At 45.1% G+C, this 12,921-nt stretch overlaps 1 pseudogene; it reads right to left on the bottom strand.

Moving 5' to 3' along the window:
- The window catches only part of LOC115459656, a 65,545-nt pseudogene extending 54,110 nt beyond the window's left edge, over positions 1-11,435 (bottom strand).
- Positions 11,436-12,921: the final 1,486 nt, after the last annotated feature.

The following is a 12,921-nucleotide window of genomic DNA, read 5'->3' on the forward strand; positions in this document are numbered from 1 at the left end:
TCAAAAACGTCTACGTTTTAGTCCTGGAAGATTTTGTTTTGTTCCGTTATGGCTGAAAAACATCTACGTCTTAGGAACGCACAAGTCCCAGCCTAAACACGCCCCTTACACACCCCTTTGAGATTTGGACGCACTTCTGACGGACTTCATAGAAAAACGTCTAAAAATAGGTTTTGAAAGTACTGATTTGGACATTTTTGTGAGAAAAAGATCCAAATGCTGCTTTATGCCACTTTTTAGATGTTTTTCTGTTTTGAAAATCAGCCCAATAGCGGAATTAGAAAAGGTTCAAAGAAAAGCGACCAAAATGATAAAGGGATGGAACTCCTCTCGTATGAGGAAAGGCTAAAGAGGTTAGGGCTCTTCAGCTTGGAAAAGAGTCAGATAAGGGGAGATATGATTGAGGTCTATAAAATCCTGAGTGCTTTAGAATGAGTAGAAGTAAATCGATTTTTTACTCATTCCAAAAGTACAAAGACTAAGGGACACTCGAGGAAGTTACATGGAAATACTTTTAAAACAAATAGGAAGAAATATTATTTTACTCAACAAATAGTTATGCTCTGGAACTCTTTGCTAGAGGATGTGGTAACAGTGGTCAGCGTATCTGGGTTTGGACAAATTCCTGGAGGAAAAGTCCATAGTCTGCTATTGTGGCAGCCATGGGAAGCAACTGCTTGCCCTGGGATTTGTAGCAAGGAGTGTTGCCACGATTTGGGTTTCTGCCAGGTACTTGTGACCTGGATTGGCCACTGTTGGAAGCAGGATACTGGGCTCGATGGACCATTGGTCTGACCCAGTATGGTTATTCTTACGTTCTTATAATCCACAATACGACACTGTATCCCATCCTATGACTTTTTAGTTTCCTGAGGAGAAATTCATGGGGAACTTTATCAAATGTCTTCTGAAAATCCAGATAAACAGTATCAACTGGCTCACCATTGTCCACATGTTTACTCACCCTCCAAAGAAATATATAGAATTACTTTGTTATGGACAGCGTCAGAGCAGAGACCATCGCCAGCAACTCCTTCTGCACTAGGGTTGAGGGGCAGCACAACTGGCAGAGTAGAGGCGGAAAGGAGATTCACAGGGTGGAGTTTGGTGGGGAATAAAGAGAGGATTCGTGGAGGGCCAAATAGGTGAGGACAGGGAGGTTGGTGGGAGAGGAAATAGAATCAGAGGGAAGGGAAAGTAGATCTGTAATTCTCCTCCCCATCCTCCATCTCTTCCCCTCATTTCTCAGTGCTTCCTCTCCTCACTTAATCCCACCTTCCTTTCTCCCATTCTCAATTCCATGTCTACTACTAATCATTTCTATAGCACTACTTGACATACGCAGCACTGTACACATTATATACAGGTACTTTCTCTGTCCCTAGGGGGCTCACAATCTGAGTTTTTTTTTTTTGTATCTGGGGTAATGGAAGGTTAAGTGATTTGCCCAAGGTCACAAGCAGCTGCAGTGGGACTTGAACCCAGGTTGCCAGGATCAAAGCCCACTACACTAACCATTAGGCTACTCCTCTCCCTTTCACCAATCAAATAATTCCCTTCTTTCTCACTCAAAATCCATCCAGCCACATAGAGAAGGACAGAAAACTAACTTGTACCTGCTCAGGGCATCCTTCACATCCTAAAAGGAAATGAAAGAGAGAATATTTCTAGTTAGATTTCACAGTTTATGAGAACACATTATACATTAGGATACTCTACTCACAGTTCTGCTCAATCACATAACAGCTACAACATTTTGATGCCATTTCTATGATCAGCATCTAAAAATCTATAAGAAACACCCAAACTCATTATGGAAACAAGTGTATCAGCCTGTTTCAAACCTACCATTTATCTCCTAAGTTGTAATTGATACTTGGGCAACTTTTCAAGTATTTAGATAAAACACAGGTCCTTCATGCCAATCAATCAGACTTTTGGATGGGGCACAGTACTGAAACCTCCTTGGTGGCTCTGATCCGTGATCTCCAAGTAGACATTCTCAAGGGCCTAGTTTGGGCAGAGGTGGAGTTGTGATGTCTGGGTGAAAAGGTATCAAAAGTGGGGTAAATGACTTATTTCTACCAGAGGGATATCAACTGTAGAATCCTTCAAAATTTCAGCCTCAGGAATGGACTAACTACATCTTTAAAAAATGAGAAATGTTTACCCACAGTTTTTAGGCTGTAGAACATGGAAAACATCAACGTTGTGAAAAAGTTTCATAATCCCTCTCTACTGACCCTACAGTACACAAAACTTTCAAAACTGAAAGTTGCCCAATTTACCCCTCCAAACTTTTATAGCCTTTATCTCTGTTATTTGTAACCCACATTTGGTACCTTTTCACTCAGCCATTTAAGACCCATGAAATTATTTTAAAAGCTCTGATTTGGTAAGTGCAGCTGCTGGCTGAAAAATCAGCCCTTATGTAAGATATTTTGATCTGCTACTTGAATTCCCTGATTGCTCCTGGAAGATCTGTAACCTCCTTAGAAATAGATTTGCTAATCTCACCTTCAGTAACTCGGTGGCCGGCTGCTGACTTTTCTCTTCTATCTCGGAGATCAGCTGCTTGAGGGTGAAGCTTTGCTGTTCTAGCTGGGTCACATTTTCCCTGATTCTCTGGAGAATCTTCTTCTCTTCCTCCTGCAGTCTCGAGAGAAGGATCTGCTTCTCCTTATTCAGAACCTGTTGTAACTCCTCAAACTCAGACTCCACTTTCTGTCGTTTGATCTGTGTCTCACTCTGGATTAAACAAGGAGAGAGAATTCTCAGTACCACTAGAGTGATTTTGTTGCAGTGGCTCCATTACCCTCCTCTCAGTGGTGGCTCTGGTACAGCACTTCCTCCTCTCACCACCCACTCTTCATACTCAGAAGCTTTTCCCCCTTTCACAATCTCCTCCATCCCCTGCCCACCAACTCCCTCTGCCTCTCTCCTCATGTGCACTGTACCCATCCAGGTACCACTGTTGCCCCCATATTGTTTCTAAGTGAGCAGAAGAGGGGTCTCCCTCCTTTGCTGTTCTTAGCCCTTACCACAAGCAGCCTACATTTCACTTTCCCCATCATCTACTCCATGCATCTCCCCATTCTCTCACTTCCTCTGTGTTCATTAGCATCTCATTCTTCTCGTTCTCCTTCTAGTATCTAGCCCCAGCTTCCTTCTCGTTCCTATCCCACAATCTTGCCACATGTTTGTTCACCCCTTCAAAGAAATGTAGTAGATTGGTAAGGCAAGATTTCCCTTCACTAAATCCATGTTGACTTTGTCTCATTAATGCTCTGTAATTTTGTTCTTAATAATAGTCTCCACCATTTTGCCCGACACCAACGTCAGACTCACCGGTTTATAATTTCCATGATCTCCTCTGGAACCTTTTTTTAAATTCGGCATTACATTGGCCACCCTCCAATCTTCCGGTACCACGCTCGATTTTAAGGATAAACTACATATTACTAACAATAGGAGTAGAGGAGTGGCCTAGTGGTTAGGGTGGTGGACTCTGAGGAACTGAGTTTGATTCCCACTTCAGGCACAGGCAGCTCCTTGTGACTCTGGGCAAGTCACTTAACCCTCCATTGCCCCAGGTACAAATAAGTACCTGTATATGTAGCCGCATTGAGCCTGCCATGAGTAGGAAAGCATGGGGTACAAATGTAACAAAAATAAAATAGATACTATTGGAGATTCTACATGGAATGTTGCTATTCCACTAGACTCACAGAAGCAGAAGCCTGCGCGGCCACATTGGTGATCTGCAAGGGCCGACTTCTACATGGAATGTTGCTAGTGGAATAGCAACATTCCATGTAGAATCTCAAATAGTAGCAACAGTGGAGGAGTGGCCTAGTGGTTAGGGTGGTGGACTTTGGTCCTGGGGAACTGAGTTAGATTCCCACTTCAGGCACAGGCACCATGGAGCGATGCAGTGGCAGAATTATATTTTATTTGCTTTTCTAGCCGCAGCAGTACATTGAGCAGAAGTTTTCAACGTATCATCAATGATGACACCTAGATCCCTTTCTTACTACTACTACTATTTAGCATTTCTATAGCGCTACAAGGCGTACGCAGCGCTGCACAAACATAGAAGAAAGACAGTCCCTGCTCAAAGAGCTATGTAATAAAAGTGAGCCAAGTATAGGACAATCAAGCCATTGTGACATCACTGATGAGGTTGGCTCTTATTGGTGGCCTGAGGCATTATGACATCACAATATTAGCTCTGGTTACAAGAGACTACTACTACTACTATTTAGCATTTCTATAGCGCTACAAGGCGTACGCAGCGCTGCACAAACATAGAAGAAAGACAGTCCCTGCTCAAAGAGCTTACAATCTAATAGACAAAAAATAAAGTAAGTACATTGAGCAAAAGGTTTCAACGTATCATCAATGATGACACCTAGATCCCTTTCTTGGTACGTGACTCCCAACGCTGAACCATAACAGATCTTTGTAAGCCACATTGAGGCTGCAAATAGGTGGGAAAATGTGGGATACAAGTGCAATAAATAAACCTTGTTAAATAGTAGTAGTAGTAGTATGATCACTGTTATCAAGCGGCCCAAGCACCATTACCTCCCGCACCAGATCATGCACGACACTAAGGACTAGGTCTAGAATTTTCCTTCTCTCGTTGGCTCCTGTACCAGCTGCTCCATAAAGCTGTCCTTGATTTTACCTCCCTAGCGTGTCCCGATGTTACATTTACCCAGTCAATATCAGGGTAATTGAAATCACCCATTATTATTGTGTTGCCCAGTTTGTTAGCGTCCCTAATTTCCTTTAACATTTCTGCATCCGTCTGTTCATCCTGACCAGGCGGACGGTAGTACACTCCTATCACTATCCTTTTCCCTTTTACACATAGAATTTCAATAATAGGGATTCTATCATGTGTTTTGTTTCCTGCAGAATTTTCATTGTATTTGATTCAAGGCTCTCCTTAATATACAATGCTACCCCTCCACCAATTCGATCCACCCTATCTCTACGATATAATTTGTACCCCGGTATGACAGTGTCCCACTGGTTAGCCTCCTTCCACCAGGTCTAATTTTTCATTTAGTATTTGACTGTATTAATTTGCAATCTTTTGTCTGATTTTTATTTAAGGACACCTGATCTACTATGGTCTCTTTGGCAACTTCACTATCAGGATACTGTATCTTCCCTGTTTTGGTGATATTTTTGAAAGGTACCTTATCCCAAACCATGCACTTTTGAGCAACTGTCGGCCTTCCCCTCGTTTCTAGTTTAAAAGCTGCTCTATCTCCTTTTGAAATAACAGCAGCCTGGTCCCACCCTGGTTAAATTAGATGAAAATGAGCTTCCACATCACAGGAGTTATTTCAGATTGAAATGTGTATCCTGAAACTCAGCTAAAAGGCATCAGGACAGACCCATCCCTGAATTAGGAGAAATGTACATGTAACAGTCAGTGAGTGTCACCAGATCAATCCTTACTATAATGTCACAGTTCACCGAGCGGATTATCTCAGCTATTTAACATTTCTAAAGCGCTACTAGGGTTATGCTTCGCTGTACAGTTTAACATAGAAGGACAGTCCCTGCTCAAGGAGCTTACAATCTAAAGGACAAATATACAGTCAGTCAAATAGGGGCAGTCTAGATTTCCTGAATAGGTATAAAGGTTAGGTGCCGAAGGAGACATTGAAGAGGTGGGCTTTGAGCAAGGATTTGAAGATGGTCAGGGAGGGGGCTTGGCGTAAGGGCTCAGAAAGTTTATTCCAAGCATAGGGTGAGGCGAGGCAGAAAGGGCGGAGCCTGGAGTTGGCGGTGGTGGAGAAGGGTACTGAGAGGAGGGATTTGTCCTGTGAGCGGAGGTATCGGGTGGGAACATAAGGGGAGATGAGGGTAGATAGGTAATGAGGGGCTGCAGACTGAGTGCATTTGTAGGTTAGAAGGAGAAGCTTGAACTGTATGCGGTACCTGATCGGAAGCCAGTGAAGAGACTTGAGGAGAGGGGTGATATGAGCATATCAGTCCAGGCGGAAGATAAGACGTGCAGCAGAGTCCCCGTCTCATCTGCCCGCAACCTCGGTGTCATCTTCGACTCCTCCCTCTCCTTCTCTGCGCATATCCAGCAGATAGCCAAGACCTGTCGCTTCTTCCTCTATAACATTAGCAAAATTCGCCCCTTCCTCTCCGAGCACACCACCCGAACTCTCATCCACTCTCTCATTACCTCTCGCCTTGACTACTGCAACCTACTCCTGACCGGCCTCCCACGTAGCCATCTATCCCCCCTTCAGTCCATCCAGAACTCTGCCGCACGTCTTATCGTCCGCCTTAACCGATATACTCATATCACCCCTCTCCTCAAGTCACTTCATTGGCTCCCAATCAGATACCGCATACAGTTCAAGCTTCTCTTACTCACCTACAAATGCACTCGATCTGCGGCCCCTCCTTACCTCTCTACCCTCATCTCCCCTTACGTCCCTACCCGTAACCTCCGCTCTCAAGACAAATCCCTCCTTTCAGTACCCTTCTCCACCACCTCCAACTCCAGGCTCTGCCCTTTCTGTCTCGCCTCACCCCATGCCTGGAACAAACTCCCTGAGCCCATACGCCGTGCCCCCTCCCTACCCATCTTCAAATCAGTGCTCAAAGCCCACCTCTTCAATGTCGCCTTCGGCACCTAATCACTACACCTCTTCTCAGGAAATCTTAACTACCCCAACTTGACATTTCGTCCTTTAGATTGTAAGCTCTTCTGAGCAGGGACCGTCCTTAATTGTTAATTTGTACAGCGCTGCATAACCCTAGTAGCACTCTAGAAATGTTAAGTAGTAGTAGTAGTAGTAGTAGACAGCACTTTGGGTCAATTCTATGAACTGGTACCAAGAGAGAGGTACAACTATGGGGTGCACTTAATGTCATTTATTTAATGATTTCAAGACAAGCCTAAGCCTTATGTCACACTCCAGTGTCTGTGTATTTTTCTCATTGATCTCTTTTATCTTTCAGTGTCTTCCAGGAAAATCCTTCTTGCATGGGCCAGTGTTGAAAGATACCCATCCTCCTCCTCCTCAGGTAAGTATGAAAGGGTCGTCTTCTGTTATTCTCCCCCTACTAGCCTATCTATAACAAATACAAGAATCCTATCTTTCTATTATTTATATGTTCTGTTGTGCATCTTTTTTCTTCAATAATTTGTTATCTAACTCCTTTTATTTAAAATATAATTAAAAGTCCCTAACTTTCCCACTGAAGAAATGATTCTTAATATTTTAAAGTTATTACTCAACCTTTGTAATCTCTCTCTTCAGTCTCACTATCTTTTTTTTAATTCTAGTCTCAAAAGGTGTAATGATTAAATTGTTCAGGAATTAAGATCCTCAGTATTGACTATATAATTCCTTCTTGTCCTAACTTATTTTTTCTCTGCTATCTCAGCTGGTAAATTACCGACTAACAGGCATTTTCCTGCTTTTCCTGCCTTCACAGAGATCTGAATGTTTTTCCAGAGAATAGCTGACAGGTCTCAGCTGCCCCCACTCATTGAAATGTTTGAATTCTGGTCACCATTTTTGTCTCCAATCAATTATACCCTCTCAAAATGTAATAGCTCCAAGATAAAAAGGAAGTAATAAGCCTCAGAATACTTGCCATATACTAAAAAAGGAATTTTTATCTATATCATGTGTGTCTGTGTGTCAACACTTATCTTAGCGGTGCAGATGCATCAAACGAACTTCCGAGAGTGGTCAGTGTTTAATAGACTCCATCAGGGAAGAGTCTTGAAACAGACACTGAAAAATACTTCATTATGACTCAGTGTTGAAAGACTATTTACATTTTGAGTGGGTATAATTGACTTGATATTGTTGAGACCCTAACTCACCAAACGAACCTTTTCCGGAGATGGGAAGGCAGTAGAACGAGAGGGCATGAAATGAGATTGAAGGGGGGCAAACTCAAGAAGAATGTCAGGAAGTATTTTTTCACGGAGAGGGTGGTGGATGCTTGGAATGCCCTCCCGCGGGAGGTGGTGGAGATGAAAACGGTAACGGAATTCAAACATGCGTGGGATAAACATAAAGGAATCCTGTGCAGAAGAAAGGGATCCTCAGGAGCTTAGCCTAGAATGGGTGGCAGAGCTGGTGGTTGGGAGGCGGGGCTAGTGTGGGCAGACATATACGGTCTGTGCCAGAGCCGGTGGTGGGTGGCAGGGATAGTGCTGGGCAGACTTATACGGTCTGTGCCAGAGCTGGTGGTGGGTGGCAGGGATAGTGCTGGGCAGACTTATACAGTCTGTGCCAGAGCCGGTGGTGGGTGGCAGGGATAGTGCTGGGCAGACTTATACGGTCTGTGCCAGAGCTGGTGGTTGGGAGGCGGGGTTGGTGGTTGGGAGGCGGGGATAGGGCTGGCCAGACTTATACGGTCTGTGCACTGAAGAGGACAGTACAAATAAAAAAAGTAGCACATATGAATTTATCTTCTTGGGCAGACTGGATGGACCGTGCAGGTCTTTTTCTGCCGTCATCTACTATGTTACTATGTTACTATGTTTATCAGCATTTTCATTCTGTCTCCGCCACCCTCACCGTGAAAAAGTACTTCCTGATGTTACTCCTAAGTCGAACACCCTGTAACCTCAGTTCATTTACTCTAGTTCTGATGAACTGAATAAGTTTACCTTTGAGGAAAAGAGGGATAGAGGAGATATAATACATTTAAATACTTGAAAGGTATTAATATGCAAACAAATCTTTTCCAGAGATGGAGAAGTGGTAGACCTAGACGACATGAATTGAGGTTACAAGGTGATTGACTTAGGAGTAACATTAAAAAGTACTTTTTCACAAAGAGGGTGGTGGAGACAAACACTGCTGGACTGCCTCAAGCCTGAGCCCAGTTCTCCTTTCCCATTTTGCAACCCACATCACACTACCTCTCTGCAAGAAATACAATGTCACAATTTTCCTTTGTTCCACATACGGATTCAGAATCTGCGTGTTCTCAGCCAATAAGGAACCAATAGTTTCCATACTATAAGTAACGAAGCAGACTGAAGTCTATTATTCTCTTATTCAGGTGATTTATGGGATTGAAGTACTGAAAGGAACAAAAACCCTACAGAAACTGGCTCAGAAGGAGACACAGACACCCACCTTCAGCTCTTCAGCTTTCTTCTCTTCAGTAGATGTAAACTTCAGAAGATCTTCCAGATTCTTTCTCAGAGGCTTCAGGTGCATTTTAAATTTTTCCTGTGAACATTAAACATCATTGATTAGCATGTGATTATTTTTATAGCCACAATTTCAGACTTGACTGTAAATGTAAGATGTCCCTTCCAATTTAGATCGTTTCTTTGAAATAACAGAATTTTGATGGGTCAATATTCAAAGTGATATAACCAGGATAGGCTCCTGCCTGGTTAAATCGTGCTGAACTGGCCATAAGCCAATATTAAACAGCACTTAACCCAACAGTGCCACTGAATATTGGCAAAAGTTCTGTCCAGACAGTGGAGGGAGGGGTGATTCGGGGGCAGAGTCAGGGTGGAACTGAGAGATATGTGGGTACCAGTGATATTCAGTTCCAGTACCCCATATCTAACCAGGTAAACTGAACCATGAACAAGGTGTCCTAACCAGGGATTTAGACTATCTCAAGGGTGGATAGGTGAGAGTATAATTAGGCAGGACTAGGTGGGAAACGAGATTAAGAAATGGGTGTGAGTAAAATTCAAATAGAGTTCTTTGTATTCAGAAAGGTCAAACTGAAGAAATGTGTTTTTAGAAGACTTGTAAAAGTTAGGTAATCAGCTGTAAACTTGATTGATTTAGGAAGAGAATTTTGGTGCCTTGATAGGAGAAATTAGCAGAGTGAATTGTTTTATATATCACATTCTTACAGATAGGGAAATGTAAAACAAGATGAAACAGCATTACGAGGGGGTAATTCAATAAGATTATTCATTATTATCATCTGTTTAGGTTCTTGGGTACAGCATGGAGTATTGGCAATACCTGTATTCCTTCTGGGAGCCACAACTCACAGGCTGAATATTGACCCCTGAATGTATATGGAAGATGCCTGAATAGACAGCAGCCAGGGTTCAAGTTTTGATGATTGATCTCACTACTCATATTCTTCAAAACGCTGCTAATTCAACTCTGTTTAGTTTTATGGGAATGAAAAGGTAAATTTTCCTGTAATATCATTAAATACTCACACCTTCCTCTCTCTGCTTCCTCTATAGAGTTCATGGGATGAGATTTGTGACCCCAGGACACACACTGTGATACTAAAGATACCGACACACACCTTGGATTCCTACACAGCCTCCACTATGGAGGAAAGGGAAATGGGACTTGATAAACCACTTTTTTATGGTTTTTGCAACTACATTCAAAGCAGTTTACATAGTATATTCCAGTGGCGTACCAAGGGGGGGGGGGGGGCGGTGGGGGTGGTCCGCCCCGGGTGCACGCCGCTGGGGGGTGCTGCGGCGCGCGCCTGCTGCGAGAGTTCGCTAATTTCTCCCGTTCGCTGCAGCTCCCTCTGCCCCGGAACAGGTTACTTCCTGTTCCGGGGCAGAGGGAGCTGCAGCGAACGAGCAAAGTTAGTAATCTCGCAGCAGGCGCGCACTGCGGCACCCCCCCAGCGGCGTGCACCCCGGGGGGGGGGGGGGCTCTTTCACGGGGGGGGGTCCGCGCTGCCTCGGGGGGGGGGGCGCTGCACCCGGGGGGTGGGGCGCCGCCCCGGGTGTCCGCCCCCCTAGGAATGCCACTGGTATATTCTGGTACTTATTTGTACTTGGGGCAATAGAGGGTTAAGTGACTTGCCCAGAGTCACAAGGGGCTGCAGTGGGAATTGAGCCCAGTTCCCCAGGATCAAAGTCAGCTGCACTAACCACTAGGCTACTCCTCCACTAGGGGGATCAGAGTGTGACATCTGTGACCCCAGGACACACTGTTATAATAAAGATACTGACACTCACCTTGTATTCCTGCACAGCCTCCTTTATTGGGATCACGGTGTGAGATCTGTGATCCCTGGATCTGTCACACACCACACAGATTGCTCTCTGATCCTCTTCACAAAACAGCTTCAGTTTCTCTTCATGTTCCTCACACAGATTCTCCTCTTTGGGTCTCACTGAACACTGACTGAGCATTTTCACCATTTCTGTCACATTTGCCAGCTGCCTGTTAGGTCTGAGGTTTGCCTGCAGAGACATTGCCCTGCACTGGGGACAGGGGAAGTTTGTGTCTCTCCCCTTCCAGGTCTGAGTGATACAGGAGCGGCAGAAGTTGTGTCCACAGTCTGTCGTCACCGGATCTTTAAAATAATCCAGACAGATAGAACAAGAAGCTTCATCTTGCAGACTCTCAGCAGGGTTTGCAGCAGCCATGATTCTTTCAGGAAATGAGAGCAAGAATTCAGTTTCTGTTTCACATCTTAAAAATAAGGAGTGGTTCTCTGGAACAAGATCTTTGCCAGGGATTTTGTGTAATTTGAAGACACCAGGGCTGTCTGCCCTCCTTCCTGTCTCCTAGTTCCTCCCTTTTTTTCCCAGCTACAGAGACCCGGGGGTCTGGGAGCTGCAGGGAGAACAGCAGTGACCTCTTCCCATGAGGTTTCCTGTGTGTAACCTGGAGCCTGGGGGCAGCTTTTGCAAAAGTGGGGCAGAGGAAGGGCAATTACCCTGAGACCCATTTAATCCCTACCCCTTTCAGGGCTAGATGCACTAAACACAGTGGCGTACCAAGGGGGGGCGGTGGGGGCGGTCCGCCCCGGGTGCACGCCGCTGGGGGGTGCCGCGGCACGCGCCTGCTGCGAGAGTTCGCTAACTTCTCTCTTCGCTGCAGCTCCCTCTGCCCCGGAACAGGTTAATTCCTGTTCCGGGGCAGAGGGAGCTGCAGCGAACGAGCAACGTTAGTAAACTCGCAGCAGGCGCGCGCTGCGGCACCCCCCCCCAGCGGCATGCACCCGGTGGGGGGGCTCTTTCGAGGGGGGGGTCCGCGCTGCACCTGGGGGGCGGTGCGCCGCCCCGGGTGTCCGCCCCCCTAGGAACGCCACTGACTAAACATTAGCGACCCTCTAACAACCCTTTAACGTAGGAAATTCCTAACCGTTGCATGCATTAAAGGCCTTTTTCCGACGAAGCAAGCAGCTAACGAAAACGGAATACAAAAGAGTAACTACCATTGTAATGTGGGCGATTCGGAATGCACTAACAATACCGATGGTTAGACCAAATCATTTACCGCGCCATATTAAACGTATGGTCAGAGCAGTCGTAGAGACCAGAGCTGTCATACAGACACGTCATAACACGTGGTTGAACAGCGTACGTCTTCCACGTGTGTATATATGCGTGGCATGCGCATGTCCACAACTGGCGGAGAAGTAATGGCTGCAAGGGGTAGGAAACCAAACTTCTCCGACATGGATGTCCTGTGGCTAGCACAGCTCATCCCTGTGAACGCCAAGCGCCTTTTTCCCCGGCCGGGGAAAAAACGGGACATCCTGAAAATGGACCAGGGCTGGAAGGTCCTGCAAAGTCTTTTCAATCGGCGGTCTTCCTACCCCAGATCCGTAAGTATTGGCATTTCTGGACTACTTTGTGTGCATGTATTTTTGTTATTGTCGTACATGTGGACGTGTGTTATGGGCGCGTTCGTGTCCGGTAGAATGTAGAGGTGGAGCAAGGGAGCATGACAGTGCCAGTGCATGGTTTATACATAATTACATATGTACGTTTGTCAGACACACGTATGTTATAACATTCTTTTCTGTTTCTTATTGCTTCTTTAACAATCTGTATTATTTCCATTATACAAGAACTATTAGAATATCATGGGACCCAGGAAAGCCACCCCCCCCCTTCTGCGTCTCCCCACCCAATCACATGGTCCTTTTCGACATGCCTCT

This window comes from Microcaecilia unicolor, unplaced genomic scaffold (genome assembly GCF_901765095.1).
Source record: "Microcaecilia unicolor unplaced genomic scaffold, aMicUni1.1, whole genome shotgun sequence".
In the NCBI taxonomy this organism is placed as follows: Eukaryota; Metazoa; Chordata; class Amphibia; order Gymnophiona; family Siphonopidae; genus Microcaecilia; species Microcaecilia unicolor.